The following is a 21,837-nucleotide window of genomic DNA, read 5'->3' on the forward strand; positions in this document are numbered from 1 at the left end:
CAAATATCACCCAAGGAACACATATTAAGTACTACAGTGGTGGTAACAGATAACAGTGAAAGAATCCCAGGGATGACACAAAAACTTAGGGGAAATGAGTCAAAGTGTCTTGTTAATTCTCTTCTTTCCCAGAGATTTTCTCTCAAAGGATATTGTGGGGGGAATTTTGTATTTTGTGAGGTTAGGAGAGACTAATCAAATGAATCAGACTGCCTGGGTTCATATCTCAGCTTGCCACTTATTAGCTGTGTGAGTTTGGACAAGTTATTTAAACTCTCCACGTGTCAGTTTCCTCATCTGTAAAATGCAGATGATAATAAACATTTATCTAATATATGTTCATTTGAATCTAGGGTTTAGAACAATGTAGGCTCTTAATAAATGTTCCTATCTTAAGGCTGTTTTACCCCTTCAGGAACCTTGTTCCATGAATTATCCTTTCTTTTCTTTTTTTTAAAAGTAAATTTATTTATTTAATTTATTTATTTTTTGGCTGCCTCAGGTCTTCGTTGCTGCGTGCGGGCTTTCTCTAGTTGCGGCGAATGGGGGCCACTCTTCGTTGCGGTGCGTGGGCTTCTCATTGCAGTGGTTTCTCCTGTTGCGGAGCACGGGCTCTAGGCGCGCGGGCTTCAGTAGTTGTGGCACGCAGGCTCAGTAGTAGTGGCTCGCGGACTATAGAGCGTAGGCTCAGTAGTTGTGGCGCACAGGCTTTGTTACTCCGCGGCATGTGGGATCTTCCTGGACCAGGGCTCGAACCCATGTCCCCTGCATTGGCAGGCAGATTCTTAACCACTGCTCCACCAGGGAAGCCCCTATCCTTTCTTTTCTGTATAGACAGTTTCTCTCTGTACTATATTCCTCCCATCAGTATATTTTTTAAAAACATCTTTATTGGAGTATAACTGCTTTACAATGTTGTGTTAGTTTCTGCTGTATAACAAAGTGAATCAGCTATATGCATACATGTATCCCCATATCCCCTCCCTCTTGCGTCTCCCTCCCACCCCTCCCTATCCCACCCCTCTAGGTGGTCGCAAAGCACCGAGCTGATCTCCCTGTGCCATACAGCTGCTTCCCACTAGCTATCTATTTTACATATGGTAGTGTATATATGTCAGTGCTACTCTCTCACTTTGTCCCAGCTTACCCTTCCCCCTCCCCGTGTCCTCAAGTCCATTCTCTACATCTGTGTCTTTATTCCTGTGCTGCCCCTAGGTTCATCAGAACCTTTTTTTTTTTTTTTTTTAAGATTCCGTATATATATGTTAGCATACAGTATTTGTTTTTCTCTTTCTGACTTACTTCGCTCTGTATGACAGACTCTAGGTCCATCCACCTCACTACAATAACTCAGTTTTGTTTCTTTTTATGGCTGAGTAATATTCCATTGTATATATGTGCCACATCTTCTTTATCCATTCATCTGTCGATGGACACTTAGGTTGCTTCCATGTCCTGGCTGTTGTAAATAGAGCTGCAATGAACGTTGTGGTACATGACTCTTTTTGAATTATGGTTATCTCAGGGTATATGCCCAGTAGTGGGATTGCTGGGTCGTATGGTAGTTCTACTTTTAGTTTTTTTTTTTTTTTTTTTTTAATTTTTATTTATTTAGTTGAGGCTGCGTTGGGTCTTCATTGCTGCGCGTGGGGGCTTCTCATTGCGGTAGCTTCTCTTGCTGCAGAGCACAGGCTTCAGTAGTTGTACCTCGAGGGCTGTAGAGCGCAGGCTCAGTAGTTGTGGCTCGCGGGCTTAGTTGCTCCGCGGCACGTGGGATCTTCCCGGACCAGGGCTCGAACCCGTGTCCCCTGCATTGGCAGGCGGATTCTTAACCACTGCTCCACCAGGGAAGCCCTACTTTTAGTTTTTTAAGGAACGTCCATACTGTTCTCCATAGTGGCTGTATCAATTTACATTCCCACCAACAGTGCAAGAGGGTACCCTTTTCTCCACACCCTCTCCAGCATTTATCATTTGTAGATTTTTTGATGATGGCCCTTCTGACCAGTGTGGGGTGATACCTCATTGTAGTTTTTGACTTGCATTTCTCTAATGATTAGTGGTGTTGAGCATCCTTTCATGTGTTTGTTGGCAATCTGTATATCTCTGGAGAAATGTCTATTTAGGTCTTCTGCCTATTTTTGGATTGTGTTGTTTGTTTTTTTGATATTGAGCTGCATGAGCTGCTTGTATATTTTGGAGATTAATCCTTTGTCAGTTGCTTTGTTTGCAAATATTTTCTCCCATTCTGAGGGTTGTCTTTTCATCTTGTTTATGGTTTCCTTTGCTATGCAAAAGCTTTTAAGTTTCATTAGGTCCCATTTGTTCATTTTTGTTTTTATTTCCATTTCTCTAGGAGGTGGGTCAAAAAGGATCTTGCTGTGATTTATGTCATAGAGTGTTCTGCTTATGTTTTCCTCTAAGAGTTTTATAGTGTCTGGCCTTACATTTAGGTCTTTAATCCATTTTGAGTTTTTTTTGGTGTGTGTATGTTTGTTAGGAAGTGTTCTAATTTCATTCTTTTACATGTAGCTGTCCAGTTTTCCCAGCACCACTTATTGAAGAAGCTGTCTTTTCTCCACTGTATACTCTTGCCTCCTTTATCAAAGATAAGGTGACCATATGTGTGTGGGTTTATCTCTGGGCTTTCTATCCTGTTCCATTGATCTATATTTCTATTTTTGTGCCAGTACCATACTGTCTTGATTACTGTAGCTTTGTAGTATAGTCTGAAGTCAGGGAGCCTGATTCCTCCAGCTCCGTTTTTCTTTCTCAAGATTGTTTTGGCTATTCGGGGTCTTTTGTGTTTCCATACAAATTATGAAATTTTTTGTTCTAGTTCTGTGAAAATTGCCATTGGTAGTTTGATAGGGATTCATTGAATCTGTAGATTGCTTTGGGTAGTATTTTCACAGTGTTGATTCTTCCAATCCAAGAACATGGTATATCTCTCCATCTGTTGGTATCATCTTTAATTTCTTTCATCAGTGTCTTATAGTTTTCTGCATACAGGTCTTTTGTCTCCTTAGGTAGGTTTATTCCTAAGTATTTTATTCTTTTTGTTGCAATGGTAAATGGGAGTGTTTCCTTAATTTCTCTTTCATATTTTTCATCATTAGTGTATAGGAATGCAAGAGATATCTGTGCATTAATTTTGTATCCTGCTACTCTACCAAGTTCATTGATTAGCTCTAGTAGTTTTCTGGTAGCATCTTTAGGATTCTCTATGTATAGTATCATGTCATCTGCAAACAGTGACAGTTTTACTTTTTCTTTTCCGATTTGGATTCCTTTTATTTCTTTTTCTTCTGTGATTGCTGTGGCTAAAACTTCTAAAACTATGTTGAATAATAGTGGTGAGAGTGGGCAGCCTTGTCTTGTTCCTGATCTTAGAGGAAATGGTTTCAGCTTTTCAACTTTGAGAACGATGTTGGCTGTGGGTTTGTCATATATGGCCTTTATTATGTTGATGTATGTTCCCTCTATGCCTACTTTCTGGAGAGCTTTTATCATAAATGGGTGTTGAATTTTGTCAAAAGCTTTTTCTGCATCTATTGAGATTATCATATGATGTATCACATTGATTGATTTGCATATATTGAAGAATCCTTGCATTCCTGGGATAAACCCCACTTGATCATGGTGTATGATCCTTTTAATGTGCTGTTGGATTCTGTTTGCTAGTATTTTGTGGAGGATTTTTGCATCTATGTTCATCAGAGATATTGGCCTGTAGTTTTCTTTTTTTGTGACATCTTTGTTTGGTTTTGGTATCAGGGTGACCTCCCATCAGTATTTATTTTTTAAATGCTTCACCTCTTCCATCTGAAAAGCAAAAACCAAAAACTTCCCTGACCCCCAAGTCCTTTTCCAATAGAAGTAACTTTATCTTTCTCACTAAAATAGTGCAGTGAAGATGGTGGAGAGAAACAGATGGATTCCAGAGATTTAAGGAGATAGAATTTGAAGGAGATGGTGCTTAAAACCCTCCAATGGCCTCCTATTACAACTAGATTAGTCCAAAGTCCTTGCATGCATTGAGCCCTGCTAACTTCTACTCCCAAGGTGTCAGGCACACTAGTTTTCTCTTGAATATATCAAGCTAATTTTTGCCTCAGGGCCTTTACACCTGCTACTCCTGCCTCCTATGTTCTAGATTTGGCTTCTGCTCCCCATTCAGGTCTCAGCTGAAATGTCACTTCCTCAGAGAGCCTTTTCCTCACAGCATTTATCACTACCTGCAGTGATTCTGTTGCAGTGTCTGGAATACTATAAGAGGCTGCGCAGGGCTCTTCAGGGTCTTACCTACCTCCCGATGGCCCCAATCTAACCGAGTCACTCCCTTGCTTCAGTGCCCTCAGGATAAAGTGTAAACTGAGTAACGTGGCTCCAGCTTACTTTGCCAGTCTCATCTCTTGTTACGCCTCTTTTTCAGCTCAACTGAATTTTTTTCAGTCCCCCAGTTGCCTGGTATTCTCTCTCACTTCTAGGTCTTTCCATAACCTGTTCCTTCCATGACTGGTTAAATTTTCTCTTAGGATCCTTTATCCTTCTATGACAAAACAGTTAATAATATAGTGAATGAGCACACAGATTATTGAGCCAGACATCCTGGCTATGGTTCTCAGCCTCATTATTTTACTGTGTGACCCAGGGCAAGTAACTTCTCTCTCCTTCAGTTTCCTCATCTATAAAACAGGAATAATGATTGTTGTTGTAAAAGAGGGTTGTTACGATTAAAAGAATTTAATATGTGTAAAGTGCTTAGAACAGTGCTTGGCACATTGTAAATGCTATGTGTCTCCTGTTATTATTATTAATTAATTAATTTATTTATTTATTTTTGGCTGTGTTGGGTCTTCGTTGCTGCACGTGGGCTTTCTCTAGTTGTGGTGAGCGGGGGCTACTCTTTGCTGCAGTGCACAGGCTTCTCATTGTGGTGGCTTCTCTTGTTGTGGAGCACGGGCTCTAGGTGCGCAGGCTTCAGTAGTTGTGGCACATGGGCTCAGTAGTTGTGGCTCTAGAGTGCAGGTTCAGTAGTTGTGGTGCACAGGCTTACTTGCACCGCAGCATGTGGGATCTTCCCGGACCAGGACTCAAACCTGTGTCCCCTGCATTGGCAGGCGGATTCTTTTCTTTTTTAAAATTTATTTATTTTATTTATTTATTTTTGGCTGTGTTGGGTCTTCGCTGCTGCACGTGGGCTTTCTCTAGTTGCGGTGAGCAGGGGCTATTCTTCCTTGCAGTGCATGGGCTTCTCATTGCGGGCTTCTTGTTGCAGAGCACGGGCTCTAGGTGCACGGGTTTCAGTAGTTGTGGCACATGGCCTCAGTAGTTGTGGCGCGTGGGCTTAGTTACTCCGTGGCATGTGGGATCTTCCCGGACCAGGGCTGGAACCCGTGTCCCCTGCATTGGCAGGTGGATTCTTAACCACTGCGCCACCAGGGAAGTCCCTGCTATTATTATTATATGTCCTCTACTAGACTGTAAGTTGTGAGAGGACAAATAATATATATATTTTATATGTATGTCACTACTGTGTCTCCTGCATCTAGAGCAGTGTCTGGCACATAGTGGGCACATAGTGTCTGGCACATTGTTCAGTGACTGAATAAATTACATCTTTCTTTGGATTGGCAGTCCCTTGGTGGTGTCAACATGGTTGAAGCAGTTCCAGATATTATATCTTCTTACATCTAGTTTTTGTGGGAAAGAGCAACAGATCTTCCCAGAAGGAACTCCTTGTGCATTTTTGGCTCTGACTGGGTTACATGCCCATCCATGAAACAGTCATTGTAACTTAGGGAATGTTATGTGTTGATTGACTTGGGGTCTAGGCTATGTGCTCATCCACATGGTCTGAAATTGGAGTAGGGGTGACTCTCTGAATGAGTATCACTGGATATAGTGAGTGAATGCTTGGCAGGAAAAAAAAGTCACAATTTTGCCCTTGGTAAGACATTCAAATAGGGAAATGGCTCAGGAGACCCTTATGGTTCAAATATAAGAAAATATGCTGTCATCATATAGATTCCAGCAGGCCTTCCCAGGGGCTGTGTGTGGTGGTGGGGTTAGGAAGTCACAGTTTCCAGAAGCTTCAGGGGAAGCTATGGCCTACTTTTTAGTCATCCATTCATCAGAACATAGTGTCAATATTAATTCTTGCTCCTTTCTGGTTCTGCAATTCCCCTGTGGTGCCAAATGTGCTCTCATTCCAAAGGATAATACTTTTGCAAGTAATGACAACCCTTCTAAGCCTGGAGCTAGCCTCTGTAGGGCCCCACCTACAGGATGTCCTGTTTACTGCCCACCACCCTGCTCTGTCAGCTGTTGTAGTTTACTCTACGTATGTCCAGATGGAACTCCCTAGCTGGGAGGCTATTCATACATGAAGCCTGAACCTTTGAGTAGATTTGCTTTTCTAGGGACAGGATTATGCCAATTTATACACTGTTTCTCTACAGCAACATATGTATATATGTAAAAGCCTATGTATGTAAAAGTCACAAGCATCTGAGGAGAAAAAAAAATTCTTAGTTTCCTAGGTGCTGCAGGGAGTAACCCTTAGTTTCTTAGGGACCTGAGAATTCCATTATATGCATTTGTATATATCTTCCTGCCTCCTTTTACAGAAGAATGTGAGCAGGCTCTATTACCTCCAGCATGTCTGTGACACTCCGTTTACAGCCTTTTCAACCTTTACTCTAGGGCCTATTTTTGCTTTTTTCCAAAATGAGGAAAACCCTTAATGTTAGATGAGGAGTTCAAATATTAATCTTAGATGAGGAGTTCAAATATTCATACCAGATCCTGGCATCCAGCAGTAGCTTTTGCTTTCCCTAGAAGTAAAGTGAACTTAAGACCCTTCACAAAAGAATGGAACTTCTTCTCTTTCTCTCTCTCTCTGTCTGTCTGTCTGGACTTACATTATATCTTGGTCTCTATCCCTCCAGACTCTGAATTGTAGACAGGAGATTGGGCTGGAGGTAGGATGGAAGAGTCACGGTGATAAGGAGAGTTTTGTCCTGTACCTCTTCTTCCCTTTAACTGCAGTGCATCGCCCACAGCTTTCAAGTTTGCATTGTTGAGGTGAATTCCCTGGTGGTCCAGTGGTTAGGACTCCATGCTTTCACTACCTAGGGCCGGGGTTCCATCCCTGGTTGCGGAACTAAGATCCCACAAGCCACCAGACGCTGCCCACCCCCCACCCCCAACACACACAGACACAAAAAAGTTTGTATTGTTGAATTCCTGGGACTGAATTGAGCCTAGTTTCTTGTTGGATTATGCTAAGGCAGCAGTCTAGGTAGGGGTCTAGGGGTGATAGCTGGGCTTTCTTGGGCTAAAGGCCTGGTTTTTGTTTACCAATTTGCAAAAGAGCCAGGCTCCACAGCGAGAGTTGTAAAGTAGGGGACTATTAACCTGCAAGTCCCTCGATGGCACATATGAGATGCCTAGAGCATTTTCGTCCCATAAACAGTACGTGCTTGATAAACAGACTGAACAGTGCATTCTAGGTGCAGTCACCTTCTTGACAAGGTCCCCAGGGCTTCTGAGCACCTACTGGCCAGTAGTGTATTCAGGGATGTCAGAGTTGACTCTTGCACAATTACCCCTCAGTGCATTCTAGATGTGATCGTATTCTTGAAAGAAACCTAAATTTATCAGTAGTCACGTCAGAGCATTCAGGTCTTTAAGTGTAAGTGGGATCCAGAATCCTGGAAGTGCTATGAAGTCTACGGCCCCTATGGGCACCGCGTTTAGAAACCTACGCTACCCTCCAGAAGCCTCAGACCCTGGGGCAGCCGCCAAAGCCTCTAAGTTTAAGTCCTCAAAGACAGCGGCCAAGTCCACCCGAGACCCGGGGGTCCAGGGCATCAGGCACTGAGGCAGACACCCCCGGTGCGGGCTGCGCAGGCGCGGGCGGCCCGAGAGGGCCCCGGCGCTCCAGGCTGCGCAGGCGTAGGAGCGGCTGCCGGCGAGTCCCCACGGCGGCGGCGGCGGCGGCGGCGGCGGCGGCGAAGACTGAGGGGCCGGGGCGTGGAGCAGCAGTGGCGGCGGCGGGCGGCAACGGAGCAGCCATGAGGGCCGGGCCCAGTCACCGACAGTGAGTGGTGGTGGAAGCGGGGTGGGCGACGGGAGGGAAGGGGGTAACCTGCTGGAGGGATACTCCGACTTGGTGGGGGGGGCTCTGCCTGTCGGAGGCGAAGGGGCGTGGGGGAGGGACAGTTTGAGATGATGATGCGGGAATTTGGGGCAGGGGTGGTCAGATGGCCCGGCGTCAGGGCTGGACAGCTTGGGGAGGGAACGGGGTGCGCGCTGCAGAGTGAAGGAGCCCGCCGCAGGGGCAGTGTCCCGCGCTTCCCCGTTTGTCATCGTCCCTTCCCCCGGGAGCTTTCGGTCGCCTCTCCCTTTCTGCTTCTTTCAGAGAATCGTCTCGGGGGATGGGGGTGCGTGGAGGATGAAAGCCCTGCTGGGGCTGAAGAAGACGGCTCTGGTCCAGGCAGGGAAGAGCCGGTCGCCCGGAGTAATAGGCTGCTCTGGGTAGAGGGTGGGGGTCGTTTAAACCTGGGAGGGGTCCAAGGAAAAGAGCTAGGGGCTTAGAGTCCGGCAGTTTCGAACCCACGTCCACCGCTGTTTAAAGCTGAAAGGTAACCTTGGGCAGGTCCCACTTAACCTTTCTGAACCTCTGGAAGATGTAATGTGTTTCAACGGACTACTGCAAGCATCATGTATGTGATTGAGATCGTTTATAAAAATTGTAAATTGGGAGTACTGTGCCGAGGTTGCTATATCACCAACAGTATCACTGGATTTTAGATCTTAACCGTTATTAATGGAATGACTGATTTCTTTGTCAAGGCGAAACATATTGTTTGTAAAACCTCAATAGGCACAGACGTGTTTTCTTCATCAGCACAGCAGATCATGTGCAGAAATACCAGTTTCTTCTGTGATGTGAGAAATTAACCATCAGACTTGTGTAGGAAAAATACCATACTCTCAGGCATTTTTACAAGTGGTATGTAGCTCCTTACTCAAGTGGGAGGCAATAGAGAATGGAAGGCCAATCTGTTAAATGCTTTCTGAACACAGCCCGTTTAGGTTTGTTCCCTTGTAACCACAGTTGGTACTAACGTGCTTTATGATGAGTTGAAGAAACTAGTTTGAGACAAACTGGGAGGGGTGCACAGTGAGGGATGTGCAAATACAATTTGTTATTTTTTAATTGTAAAAAAGATTTTCGTTGCAAGAGTCTCTGGTTGCCCCAAGGCCCTGTCTCTATTTTAGAGGTTAGATAGCGTATAGCAACTTTTCATCTCCACTTTTTGTTACCCTGCCTGTGGAACCTCCAGGGTGGAGTGCCTCTCAAAGAAAGACAGAAGCAGCTGTGCAAGAGCCCAAGAGGTGGCTGGTTTGTTTCTGAGGGGCTGAAGGAGCGCTCCTGAGGCTTTGTTGTTGTTCTTGCTGTTTAGGGTGGACAAAGCAGAGGACAGAGTTAAACTGTGTACTTGGAGAGAGAGAAAATGGCTTTCTAGTCACAGCTTTTGAAAGAGATGAAACTCCTTTCAAAAGGACAGAAAGAGACGATGCTTCATCTCTGCTGCCTCTGAGGATGCAGAGCTTGAAATGGCGAGGTCTTTTGGAAATTAGTGAGTGATTTGTCTTTCATCTGACCAAAGGTAGGGAGTAGCTGTATTAGATCCTTGAAGGTTCACAGATAAGGAGAATGAATTATTTTGTAGGAATAGGGAAATGCACCTTAGTTGTCTTTAACTTCTCCATCTGGTAAAATGTGTTTTACTTCTTTCCTGGAAATACACAGTGATATATCATTTTTAACTTTTTGCTTTAGTTCCTTGGCTGTCCCGATAAAATCTCTGTCCATAACACAGAGGTAAGTTTTTTATTCTTATTTAGAGGATAGTTTAAAAAAGAAAGCATTTGTTACTGTTGTCATAGGTCATTTACAGGATACAAATTTATTCTGTCTTTCACCACCACATGGAAGATGAAGTAGAGGTATAAAATGTTAGAACTAACCTAACCATCTTATTTTTAATAGTTGGACATTTATTTTTAATTTTGGTAATGCATTTTCCCCTCTATTGGAAATTTCCATCAGTTCAAACAAGTCCATAAATACTATCCTTATTATGTTAAAATGGTAGAGGTTTGTTCAGCTGTGATGAGAATTTCCTGTCCTCTCCTTTTATTCTCTTTCCTATTTGTGGTTCCTTTTATGTAGTAGATTACTGTTACAGAATGAGGAGTCTTCCCCTGAAGGAAAGAAAGGGGATGGCCAGTGCCTTGATTGCCTTGTGTGAGCAGTCCGTCTAAAGTGGGGATGTAAGGACTTCCCCTGAATCCCTGACATAGCAAGAGCTAAAATAAAAGGAATAAGGTTTACCAGTTCATTTTTATTCTAATAAAATGAATCATTTTTCTTTAAAAAAAAAAAAAAAGCAAAAAGCATCTCATGCCTCAGGGGAGCCTTTTTATTTTTTTAAAAAATTAATTAACTGATTAATTAATGTATTTTGGCTGCATTGGGTCTTCGTTGCTGCTCGTGGGCTTTCTCTAGTTGCGGCGAGTGGGGGCTACTCTTCCTTGCGGTGCGCGGGCTTCTCATTGCGGTGGCTTCTCTTGTTGCGGAGCACGCGCTCTAGGCGCGCAGGCTCTACAGCGCAGGCTCAGTAGTTGTGGCGCATGGGCTTAGTTGCTCCGTGGCATGTGGGATCTTCCCGGACCAGGGCTCGAACCTGTGCCCCCTGCATTGGCAGGCGGATTCTTAACCACTGCACCACCAGGGAGGCCCCTCGGGGGAACCTTTTTAAAGCAGTCTGTATAAAAACAAAATTTTGGTGTTTTTACCTCCCTCTCTTTTTTCACTGAGAATATTTGCTTGCAAACAGAATCTTTGTTTCTTCAGAGCCTTTCTGCTCTCGCCACCTATTCCTTAGCTGAAGTCACTTTTGTGATATTTTTATAGCCACTTAATAATTGAGCACAAAGGGGTTTTTTTTTTTTTTTTTTTGGTTTGTCATTTGTTTTGGTTCTTGATAGAGTGCTAACAACTTAAAGGAATACTATATGAGAAAATGTTAAAAAGGAAAAGTAGAGTGGATTTATTTATTTATTTATTTATTAAATTGAAGTATAGTTGATTTACAATGTTGTGAGGAGAGTGGATTTAACTTAGTGAATTTGTAAGTTGGTTCTGATGTTTGGAGGGTAAAGGATTCAAGAATGGACCTGTGGTTCAGAGTAACCTTCTGAGGACCAGGGTTTGCTTATCAGTGTTTATTTATTTAGCACAGTTGTTGGCATAGAGTAATTGCTCATTAAATATTTGCTGAAGGGAAAAATAATAATATGAATCATAATCAGCAAACATGGGTTCAAATCTTCTGCAACTTTGTGTATCTTTGAATAAGCTTACTCTTGTGTCTTTACCTGTTTCCTCATCTATAAAACAAAGATAATAATTGTACTTACTTCATAGGGTTGTTGTGAGGGTTAAATGTGGTAATACATGTAAACTGTTTAGAGTGGTACCTGATACTCAGTAAATGCTAAATGAATGCTAATTATTACTAGTGTTTGTTGGATACACACTCTCTTTGTGCCCAAATCACTGGTCAAAGATGATTATGACATAGCCCTTGCCCTCTGGGAGTTCACAGTCTAGTGAAGGAAACAGAAGTATACAAAGTAATTATATAGAATGCAATATCTATTTCATCAAATCTGTGGTGCTAATGATTGTAAGGCTCACAGTTATCTTGCATACCACTAAGAAAGAAGAAATGCTGCTAATGAGACTGGCATGCCATCAGTTTGTAAGATGTATCCTGTTTTCAGAGAAATGTGACGGAAAAAAGGGTGTCTTAGAATTGATGGAGAGACTTCCCTGGGGTCCAGTGGTGAAGACTCCATGCTTCCACTGCAGGGGACGATGGTACGATCCCTGGTCGGGGAACTAAGATCCTGCATGCCAAATGGCCAAAAGAAAAAAAAAAAAAACAATTGATGGAGTATAGTAAATGGTGCTCTACTAGAGAAAGGTACAGCTTGTTATGAGAGTTGATGGAAGGGCTGGGTTCAGATATCGTCAGTAAAGGCCTCTGCTGCATTGAACCTGCATGATAGGCCCTCACAGATGGACATGGAAGATAGGACATTCCAGACAGACAGTAAAGTCTGAAAATGGGAAGGGAGAGGGCATTATTGATGTGTACCACCATATCAGGGCAAGCCGGAGGAGGAAATGAGCTAAGGCTTTGGCAGAGTAACATTGTATAATGCAGCAGAGCAGGACAGGAAGCTTGGAACATTTTCAGAAGAGACATGAGCCTAATTCTTGGATTTAAACTCCTAAAATATCACAACTCTAAAAAGATGATTCTAATACAATAAATTGGGAAATGAGAGTATGTGTGAGAAGTGAAGTGGCCAGGGGAAGGGCTGAAGCTTTACAGCTGACCAGAGAGGGGATAAGTGTGAAGCCCCTGTACTCTTGGTGTGAGGTGAATGCTTTTTCAGCAGAGAAGTGTTTAATATCTACTTCTGTCTTTTCACTGCCTATCAAGGTCTTGATTGTGTCCCTTTTAGAGCTTTGTAACTTAGAGTGAAAAGGAATACAACTTGAGAGGAAAAATGCTAAATTTTCTTTATTAAAGATACATTTAATACAAGGAGGGTAATAAGTTATCAGATTTGATAACTCAGTTATAAAATGGTGGTTTGGTACAGTGCTGGATTGTACAGTTTCATGGGAAAATATAGGTCATTTAAGGAGTGACTTAAAAGACTCAGAAGAAAAGAAAAAAAAAAGACTCAGTTACTAATTTTCTGGTAACTAACCCTGAAGCTAGTAGGGAAAACTATGAAAAACGAAAAATAGCATAAGCATGAATTTCTGTAGGGTCTTTTCTTTTCACCGGTAAGCCAAAACTTGACTCTCTCTCTCTCTTTTTTTTTAAAGTATTTATTTATTTATTTGGTTGTGCCGGGTCTTAGTTGCAGCAGGCAGGCTCCTTAGTTGCAGCTCACCAGCTCCTTAGTTACGGCACATGGGCTCCTTAGTTGTGGCATGCATGTGGGATCTAGTTCCCTGACCAGGGATCGAACCCGGGCCCCCTGCATTGGGAGCACGGAGTCTTAACCTCTGTGCCACCAGGGAAATCCCCAAAACTGGACTCTCTTAAGCTTTTTGGACTCTGGTCTCATTGAAAAATTTTGGGGTTGATCCTCAGCAGTCAAATTCAGCAAACATTGAAGTGCCTACCGTGTGTTAGGCGTTGTGCTAGGCACTGAGAATTAAAATGTAAATGACATGATCCTTGTTTTTAAGGTGCTCACTTTTTTTTTTTTTTTTAATTTTTTGGCCACGCTGCTCGGCATGTGGGATCTTGGTTCTCCCACCAGGGATTGAACCCGTGCCCCCTGCGTTGGAAGCATGGAGTCTTAACTAACCACTGGACCACCAGCGAAGTCCATTAGGGTGCTCCCATTTTTTTAAAAAAATTTATTTATTTGTTTATTTAGTTTTGGCTGCGTCGGGTCTTCGTTGCTGCGCGGGCTTTCTCTAGTTGCGGTGAGCGGGGTCTACTCTTCATTGCGGTGCGCGGGCTTCTCATTGCGGTGGCTTCTCTTGTTGCGGAGCACGGGCTCTAGGCGCGCGGGCTTCAGTAGCTGGCTCCCGGGCTCTAGAGCACAGGCTCAGCAGTTGTGGCTCACGGGCTTAGTTGCTCCGCAGCATGTGGGATCTTCCCAGATCAGGGCTCGAACCTGGATCCCCTGCATTGGCAGGCGGATTCTTAACCACTGCACCACCAGGGAAGTCCCCTAGGGTGCTCACATTTTAATTGGAGGCTGACAAATATGTAATTATGAACCAATACAGTATGTGCTGTCATAGAGATCTGCACTAAGAGCTATGGGAGCACTGGTTCTGCCTGGTGGTGGGAAAGGAAGGTTGGAGAAGGCTTCCTGGAGGAAGAATCAGTTGAATCTTGAGGAATGAATACAGTTTGGCTGCTTCAACAGAAAAGGATTGGAGAAGATAGTATTTCAAGTGCAAAGAACAACTTGCACAAGGGTATAAGAGTATGGACCCTCAGGCTAGTGGTTTAATGTGCATAGATCATGGGGTATGAGGTAGAAGTAGAAGGACATGAGGTGAAAGATGGGTTGGAGCCCAATTGTGGATGGCCTTGGTGAGGGGTCTGAATTTTATTTTGTAGGTGCTATGGGAGAGTTCAGATCACTATTTAAGAAAAATAACACTGATGGATCAACAGCAAGGTCCTATATCCTGTGATAAATCATAATGGTAAAGAATATGAAGAAGAATGTATATGTACAACTGAATCACTTTGCTGTATAGCAGAAATTAACACAACATTGTAAATCTACTATACTTCAATATAATAAATTAAAAAAAAAAGAAAAGTAATCTAACACTGTTGACAGTGTGGAAGTTAGATTTTAAAAGGAGAAATTGGCCGCAGGGAGACAGTTCGTTATGAGACTGGTGTGATGGTTGCTTGAGAGATATTGAAGATCTCAATTACAGTGGTAGTGATGGAATTGTAGACAGATTAAAGAGCTTTTTAGGAGACTGACTAGAAGGATCTTATTGACTTTATGTTGGGGAGTGTGTAAGGGAGAAGGAGTTGTCGAAGATGGATTTGAAATTCCTTGCTTGGGCAGCTAAGTGGATGGTGATGTCATTAAACAAGATAGGGAATACAGGAATAAGAGGGTGTTACATTTGAGGGAAAATGAGTTTGATTTTGGTATGTTAGATTTGAGGTGTCTGGGAAATCCAGGAGCAAATGTCCAATAGGCTTCTGGATATTTGGGTCTAGAGTTCGGTAGAGAGGTTTAGAATGGAGATGCAGATCTAGAAATCATTAGGGTGTAAGTAATAGTTAAAGCCAGCATGATGACCCTGTGAGTCTAAGTTCCAGTTGCTTAATATGTTGTTCATTCACATCATCTGGAGGGATTGGCTTAATGGAAATGTGGCACTCAGTACTTTCTCAATAGTAGTTCATACTTATTTTTACATTTTTTAATGTGTTACATACTTGGCTTAAATTAGCAGCTTTTAGGTTGCAAGCAAGAATAAAACACAAAACTTCTCATCTTAGTGGAAAGAATGGTATTTTAATTAAATAAGGATACCATTCCTGCTTAAAAGCGTATATAAGTTTGTAAATTTTTCAATGAAAGGAAATTAGTGTGCATGTCAGCTGTACATTTTCTTTTCCTATTCTCAGTGGTTTACCAGACTTAGAAAACTGCCTTTTCTTTCTTTATTTTTTGTTTCTTTCTCTCCTTCCTTCCTTCCTTCTTTTATTTTTGGCTGTGTTGGGTCTTTGTTGTGGCACACGGGCTCCTCTCTAGTTGTGGCGTGTGGGCTCTGTAGTTGCGGCACACAGGCTCTCTAGTTGTGTCGCGCAGGTTCATTTGCCCCGCAGCATGTGGAATCTTGGTTCCCCGACCAGGGATCCAACCCATGTCCGCTGCATTGGAAGGCGGATTCTTAACCACTGAACCACCAGGGAAATCCTGAAAACTGCCTTTTCTAACATCAGTTCCATTATAGATATGGGGGGGAAAAAAAGGTATCTGTTCCACTGAGTACCTCAGATTAGAAGCTAAGTGATTTTTTTTTTTTTTTTTTTTTTTTTTTTTTGGCTGCGTTGGGTTTTCGTTGCTGCGCGCGGGCTTTCTCTAGTTGTGACCAGCGGGGGCAACTCTTCGTTGCGGTGCACGGGCTTCTCACTGCAGTGGCTTCTCTTGTTGCGGAGCACAGGCTCTAGGCGTGCGGGCTTCAGTAGTTGTGGCTCACAGGCTCTAGAACGCAGGCTCAGTAGTTGTGGAGCTTGGGCTTAGTTGCTCCACGGCATGTGGGATCTTCCCGGACCAGGGCTCGAACCCGTGTCCCCTGCATTGGCAGGTGGATTCTTAACCACTGTGCCACCAAGGAAGTCCCAAGCTTGGTGATTTTTATGAACCAAAACCTCAGAAGATTTGATTTGAAGACCACAGGATAATTTTGAATCAGTGATACCAGGTTAGTTCAGAGTTGGGATTGGGAACTCAAGTCAACTAACTCTGTGCAGTCTTCTCCTACCACACAGCTTTCCACCATTTATATAATAACTGAAAACACTGAAATAAATATGCCCGATGGTAAGTGAAAGATATACATGCTGTTGTTGCTTTTTGGAAGGACAATTTGGTATAATTTAGGTGCTTTTTTTTTAGTTCATGATTTTAAAATATAAGCAAAGGCACGTTTTATGAAAGGAAGGAATTTGCAGAGTGTTTAAAGTTGTTGGTAGATTTTAGCTAAGCATTTTTAATATAGACATTGAACAGGATGTCTGGCTTTGACTGGAGAATCAAATGCTGGGGATCACAGACATCCCTAGGGTCTTGACTTGGTTCAAGGCTTAGCTTCCCATACTTTTCTTTTTCTCCCTTTCCTTGGGGATTTAATGTTAAGAAGAAAATTAATAATTCTGTAGGTACGTTATATTTTTACCCCTTTATTATGGAAAATTTCAAATATATGCAAGAGTAGACAGAACAGTATAATGAACCCTTATCACTCTGTTACAGTAGTTGTCAACTCATGCCTGTCTTGTTTCATCTATGTACCCCCTACCCACTAAGCCACCTACATTATTTTTTAAAAATCCAGGATAATTTCATGAATAAATATTTCAGTATATATCTCTAAAAGATAAGGACTAAAAGAAATCCCACAAAAAATTAAGACATTTCTTAATAGCATCAGTTATCCAGTTAGTTTTCACATTTCCCCAATTATCTCAATAATTTTTCAGCTGTTTGTTTGGAACAGTATCCAAATAGGTCCATACAGAATGATTTCATATGTCTACTATTTATCGTTTAACCTATAGGTTTGTCGTCCATTTCTTCATGTATTCATTGAAGATCTCTTTTTTTTTTAAATTTATTTATTTATTTTTGGCTGCGTTGGGTCTTCGTTGCTGCATGTGGGCCTTCTCTAGTTGGGGGGAGCAGGGGTACTCTTCGTTGCGGTGCGTGGGCTTCTCATTGAGGTGGCGTCTCGTTGCGGAGCACAGGCTCTAGGTGTGTGAGCTTCAGTAGTTGTGGCACGCTGGCTTAGTTGCTCCGCAGCATGTGAGATCTTCCCAGACCAACCCGTGTCCCCTGCGTTGGCAGGCAGATTCTTAACCACTGCGCCACCAGGGAAGCCCCAAGATCTCTCCTTTTTAACAGCTGTTATCCCCTTTTACTCTTTTGGAGGATTCCTTTTACAGTATGTCTACAAGGTAGGACATTCTCTTTTCAGTTTCTTCCGGTCATTCAAAGCAATTGGCCATTCACAACAAAGATTTATGCATTGCCTACTCTGTGCTGGGAGCTAAGAATGAATTAGCTAGTGTAGCTAGTTCTGCCCACCCAGAGTTTATGTCCTGATGGGAGAAACAAAGTTAGCTATCAGTTATAGAATATAACGTGTTAAGAGGGATGTTAGAGGACCTCAGGGTGCAATGGAAACATGTTAACCCTTAACCCATATTTGGGGGATCAAGAAAGGCATGTGGATGGATGAAAGAATGTTCAATGTAACACCTGAAGGATGACTTGGAGTTAGGATTACTGGCAGCAGAGGGACTGTTGTTTGTAAAGTATAAGTTTAACATTTTTATTTTCACTATTTGAGATAAACAGCATGTTTTTTAGGAAAATTGTGTTTTCAACTTTATTGTACCAAATAATATTAATACACATCTTTATACAAAGCATTTTTCTTCCCTTCTGTACAACTGCAAGGAAATCTCAAAACAGGTGTGCAAGTGAAAAATCAGAACCTTGAAAAATAAGCCTAGAATTTCCAACCCTTACAATACCCCCATCGTTTATTTATTTATTTATGGCTGTGTTGAGTCTTCGTTGCTGCACGTGGGCTTTCTCTAGTTGTGGTGAGTGGGGGCTACTCTTCGTTGCGGTGCGAGGGCTTCTCATTGCAGTGGCTTCTCGTTGCGGATCACAGGCTCTAGGTGCATGGGCTTCAGTAGTTGTGGCTCACGGGCTCCATAGTTGTGGCTTGCAGGCTCAGTAGTTGTGGCGCACGGGCTTAGTTGCTCTGCAGCAGTGTGGGATCCTACCGAACCAGGGCTCAAACCTGTGTACCCTGCATTGGCAGGTGGATTCTCAACCACTGGGCCACTAGGGATGCCTGTAACCCCATCGTCTTTCTTAAGGTTAACCTAGGCAGCCAATTTCCATCTATAAGTAGACACTTTTGAGGAAGCTGAAAAAATCCTTGACAAGTTGATTCTAAAATTTATAGGGGAACAAAATAGCCAAAACAATTTTGAAAAAGGTTAACAAAGTTGGAAGACTCATACTACCTGATTTCAAGACTTACTAAAGAACTATGGTAACCAAGACAGTGTGGTATTGGCAAAAGGATAGATATATAGATCAATGAACAGACTAGAGAATCGAGAAATAGACCCACACTATTTTTTTTTTTTAATTTATTTATTTTCGGCTGTTTAGGGTCTTCGTTTCTGTGCGAGGGCTTTCTCCAGCTGCGGCGAGTGGGGGCCACTCTTCATCGCGGTGCGCGGGCCTATCACTGTCGCGGCCTCTCTTGTTGCGGAGCACAGGCTCCAGACGCGCAGGCTCAGTAGTTGTGGCTCACGGGCCTAGTTGCTCCGCGGCGTGTGGGATCTTCCCAGACCAGGGCTCGAACCCGTGTCCCCTGCATTGGCAGGCAGATTCTCAACCACTGCGCCACCAGGGAAGCCCGACCCACACTATTAAATAGGGCTGTTTGATTTTTGACGGAGGTGCAAGGCAAGTCAACGGAGAAAGGATAGTTTTCTCAACCGCTAGTCATTGGAACAACTAGATATCTATACGCAAAAAAAAGAAAAAAAAGAACCTCAACCTACACTTCACACCTTATGTAAAAATTAACTCAAGATCAATCACAGACCTAAATGTAAAATGGAAAACTAAAAAATATTTAGAATGAAACAGGAGAAAATCCTTGTTACCTTGAGTTAGGCAAAGAGTTCTTAGATACAGTACCAAAAGCAAGAGCCATTAAAAAAAATTGATAAATTGGGCTTCATCAAAATTTAAAACTTTTACTCTGCAAAAGATAAGACACAGACTGGGAGAAAGTATTTGCAAGTCATATATCAAGATAGGAACTGTATATAGAATGTATAAAGAGCTCAAAACTCATCAAGAAGAAAAGCTAATGACACCATTAAAAAAATGGGTGAGAGATTTGAATGACTTCACCAGAGAAGATATATGGATGGCAAATAAGCTCATGAAAATGTCCTCAACATCTTAGTCATTAGAAAAATGCAAATTAAAATCATAATGAGATATGCCATTAGAATGACTAAAAAGCAACAAAAGAAAACTGTCTAGATTATGGACTGATGAGGATGCGGAACAATTGGAACTTTGGAAAACACTGTGGTGGTTTCTTATAAAGTAAAACATACACTTAACCATGTGACCCAGGTGTTTACCCAAATGAAATGACAACCTCTGACACAAAAACCTGTATGTGAATATTTATAGCAACTTTATTGGTACTTACCCAAAACTGGAAACAACCTGAATGTCCCTCAACTTTGGAATGGAAAAACCAACTGTGATATATCCATACAATGGAATACTACTCAGCAACAAAAAGGAACTATTCATATATGCAGTAACGTGAATGAATCTCATATGTATCATGGTAAGTGAAAGAAGCCACACTCAAAAAGGCTACTCTCTACAACCAGGACCTACTGTATAGTACAGGGAACTATATTCAATATCTTATAATAAACTATAATGGAAAAGAATTTGAAAGAAAATGTATATGTGTGTGTGTGTGTGTGTATGTGTATATGTGATATATATATATATATATATATATATATCATATATATATAACTGAATCACTTTGTTGTACACCTGAAACTAACATAACTTTGTAAATCAGCTATACTTCAATTAAAAAAAAAACTACTCACTACATGATTGAATTTATATGACATTCTGGAAAACTCAGAACTATAGGGACGATGGAGAACAGATCAATGATTGCCTTGGGTTAAAGGTAGGTGAAGTGTTTGACTACAAAGGGGTAGCATGAGGATATTTTGGGGAGGTGATAGAACTGTTCTGTACCTTGTTTGTGGTTATAGTTATATGACTTTATGAATTTATGAGAACTCTTAGAACTGGACACTATAAAATGAATTTTACTGTGTAAAATTTATTTATTTATTTATTTATTTATTTATGGCTGCATTGGGTCTTCATTGCTGTGCATGGGCTTTCTCAGGGTCTACTCTTCGTTGCGGTGTGTGGGCTTCTGATTGCGGTGGATTCTCTTGTTGCTGAGCGTGGGCTCTAGGCACACGGGCTTCAGTAGTTGTGGCTCACGGGCTCTAGAGCACAGGCTCAGTAGTTGTGGTGGATGGGCTTAGTTGCTCCATGGCATGTGGGCTCTTCCCGGACCAGGGCTCGAACCCATGTCCCCTGCATTGGCAGGGGGATTCTTAACCACTGTGCCACCAGGGAAGTCCCTGTGTAAAATTTTTAAGAAAGAAAGTCTGAGGGTAGAAGACTTTAAAGAAGATTTTAAAGAAGTCTTTAAAAACATGAAAGAATTCCAGAAATATAACTTCTTAAATATCTGAATTTTTAAACTTAATTTCTTTGTTGAATATATTTTAAATAATTTAAAAGATACATAATGAGGGGACTTACCTCGTGGTCCATTGGGTAAGACCCGGTGCTCCCAGTGCAGGGGGCCTGGGTTCGATAGCTGGTCAGGGAACTATATCCCGTATGCCACAACGAAGATCCCGTGTGCCACAGCAAAGACCTGGTGCAGCCAAAATGAAGACCTGGTGCACCCCTCTGCTGGGCATCCATCCTCTTCCCTTTGCTACTGCTTTTTTGGTGAGAGATAATTTGAACTATTTGCTAGTGTTTCTGGATCATGTCTCTCCTGTGCCCTTTTTTTCCACAAATACTCTGGTTTTCCATCAGATCTCAAATTTCTGAGTAAGGACTTTTATTTAGATAAAATAAGATCTTTCCTCTTAGTAGGGGATTGTTGGGTATCCAATTAGCCTTCTATATCTCACCTAAATATTTGCCTGTTCTTGGTAAATCATTAATCTCTAGTCCTTTGATGTTACTCTCTCCCCCACCTTTCTCTCAAAGGCTGTCAAGTGGAAATTATCTTTGCTTCTTTCTTCCACACCTATAGAGTTTACTATATTCATGTTGGCCTTTCCTTTCTTCACTATACTGTTAATCCTCTGTGACCTTGTTGTATCACTGTTTCTCTTTCAGCCGAATCTTTAGTCTTTCTGCCTTTATTTTTTCTTTTCACAGGTGATGTAATTCACTGCACACACAGACAAATTCTCCAGATCTCTAGGTTTAACTCAAATCTCTCTCTTTCTCTCTCTTTCTCTCTCCCCTGCGCCATCCCTCCTTCCCTCCTAGAATCCAGGCCTATATTTCCAAAACCCACCTAGACGTTGCATAGGCATCACAGAATTCATTGTCTTCCCCACAAAAGCTAAACATTCTAGATTTCCTGCCTAGTTGAATGGTATTAACAGCCACACAGTTGCCTAAATCAAAAACTTTGGACTTGACCTTGTTTCTTCCTTCTCCTTCATCACTCATATCTGGTTGATACCTAGGTCTGATTTTAACCTTCAAGGTCTCCTAAACCTGCCGTTTCCTTTCCAGCCATATTGTTGAAGTCTTGGGTTA

At 42.2% G+C, this 21,837-nt stretch overlaps 1 protein-coding gene across 1 annotated transcript in view; it reads left to right on the forward strand.

The window, feature by feature from the left end:
• The first annotated feature begins 8,028 nt into the window (after positions 1-8,028).
• The window catches only part of FAM222B (family with sequence similarity 222 member B), a 63,088-nt gene continuing 49,279 nt past the window's right edge, over positions 8,029-21,837 (forward strand). The window contains exon 1 of the mRNA XM_061175042.1: positions 8,029-8,107. The gene's annotated coding sequence lies outside the window, so the exon portion shown is untranslated. The remainder of the gene's footprint in view (positions 8,108-21,837) is intronic.

The sequence above is a fragment of the Eubalaena glacialis genome, chromosome 19, assembly GCF_028564815.1.
Source record: "Eubalaena glacialis isolate mEubGla1 chromosome 19, mEubGla1.1.hap2.+ XY, whole genome shotgun sequence".
NCBI lineage: Eukaryota > Metazoa > Chordata > Mammalia > Artiodactyla > Balaenidae > Eubalaena > Eubalaena glacialis.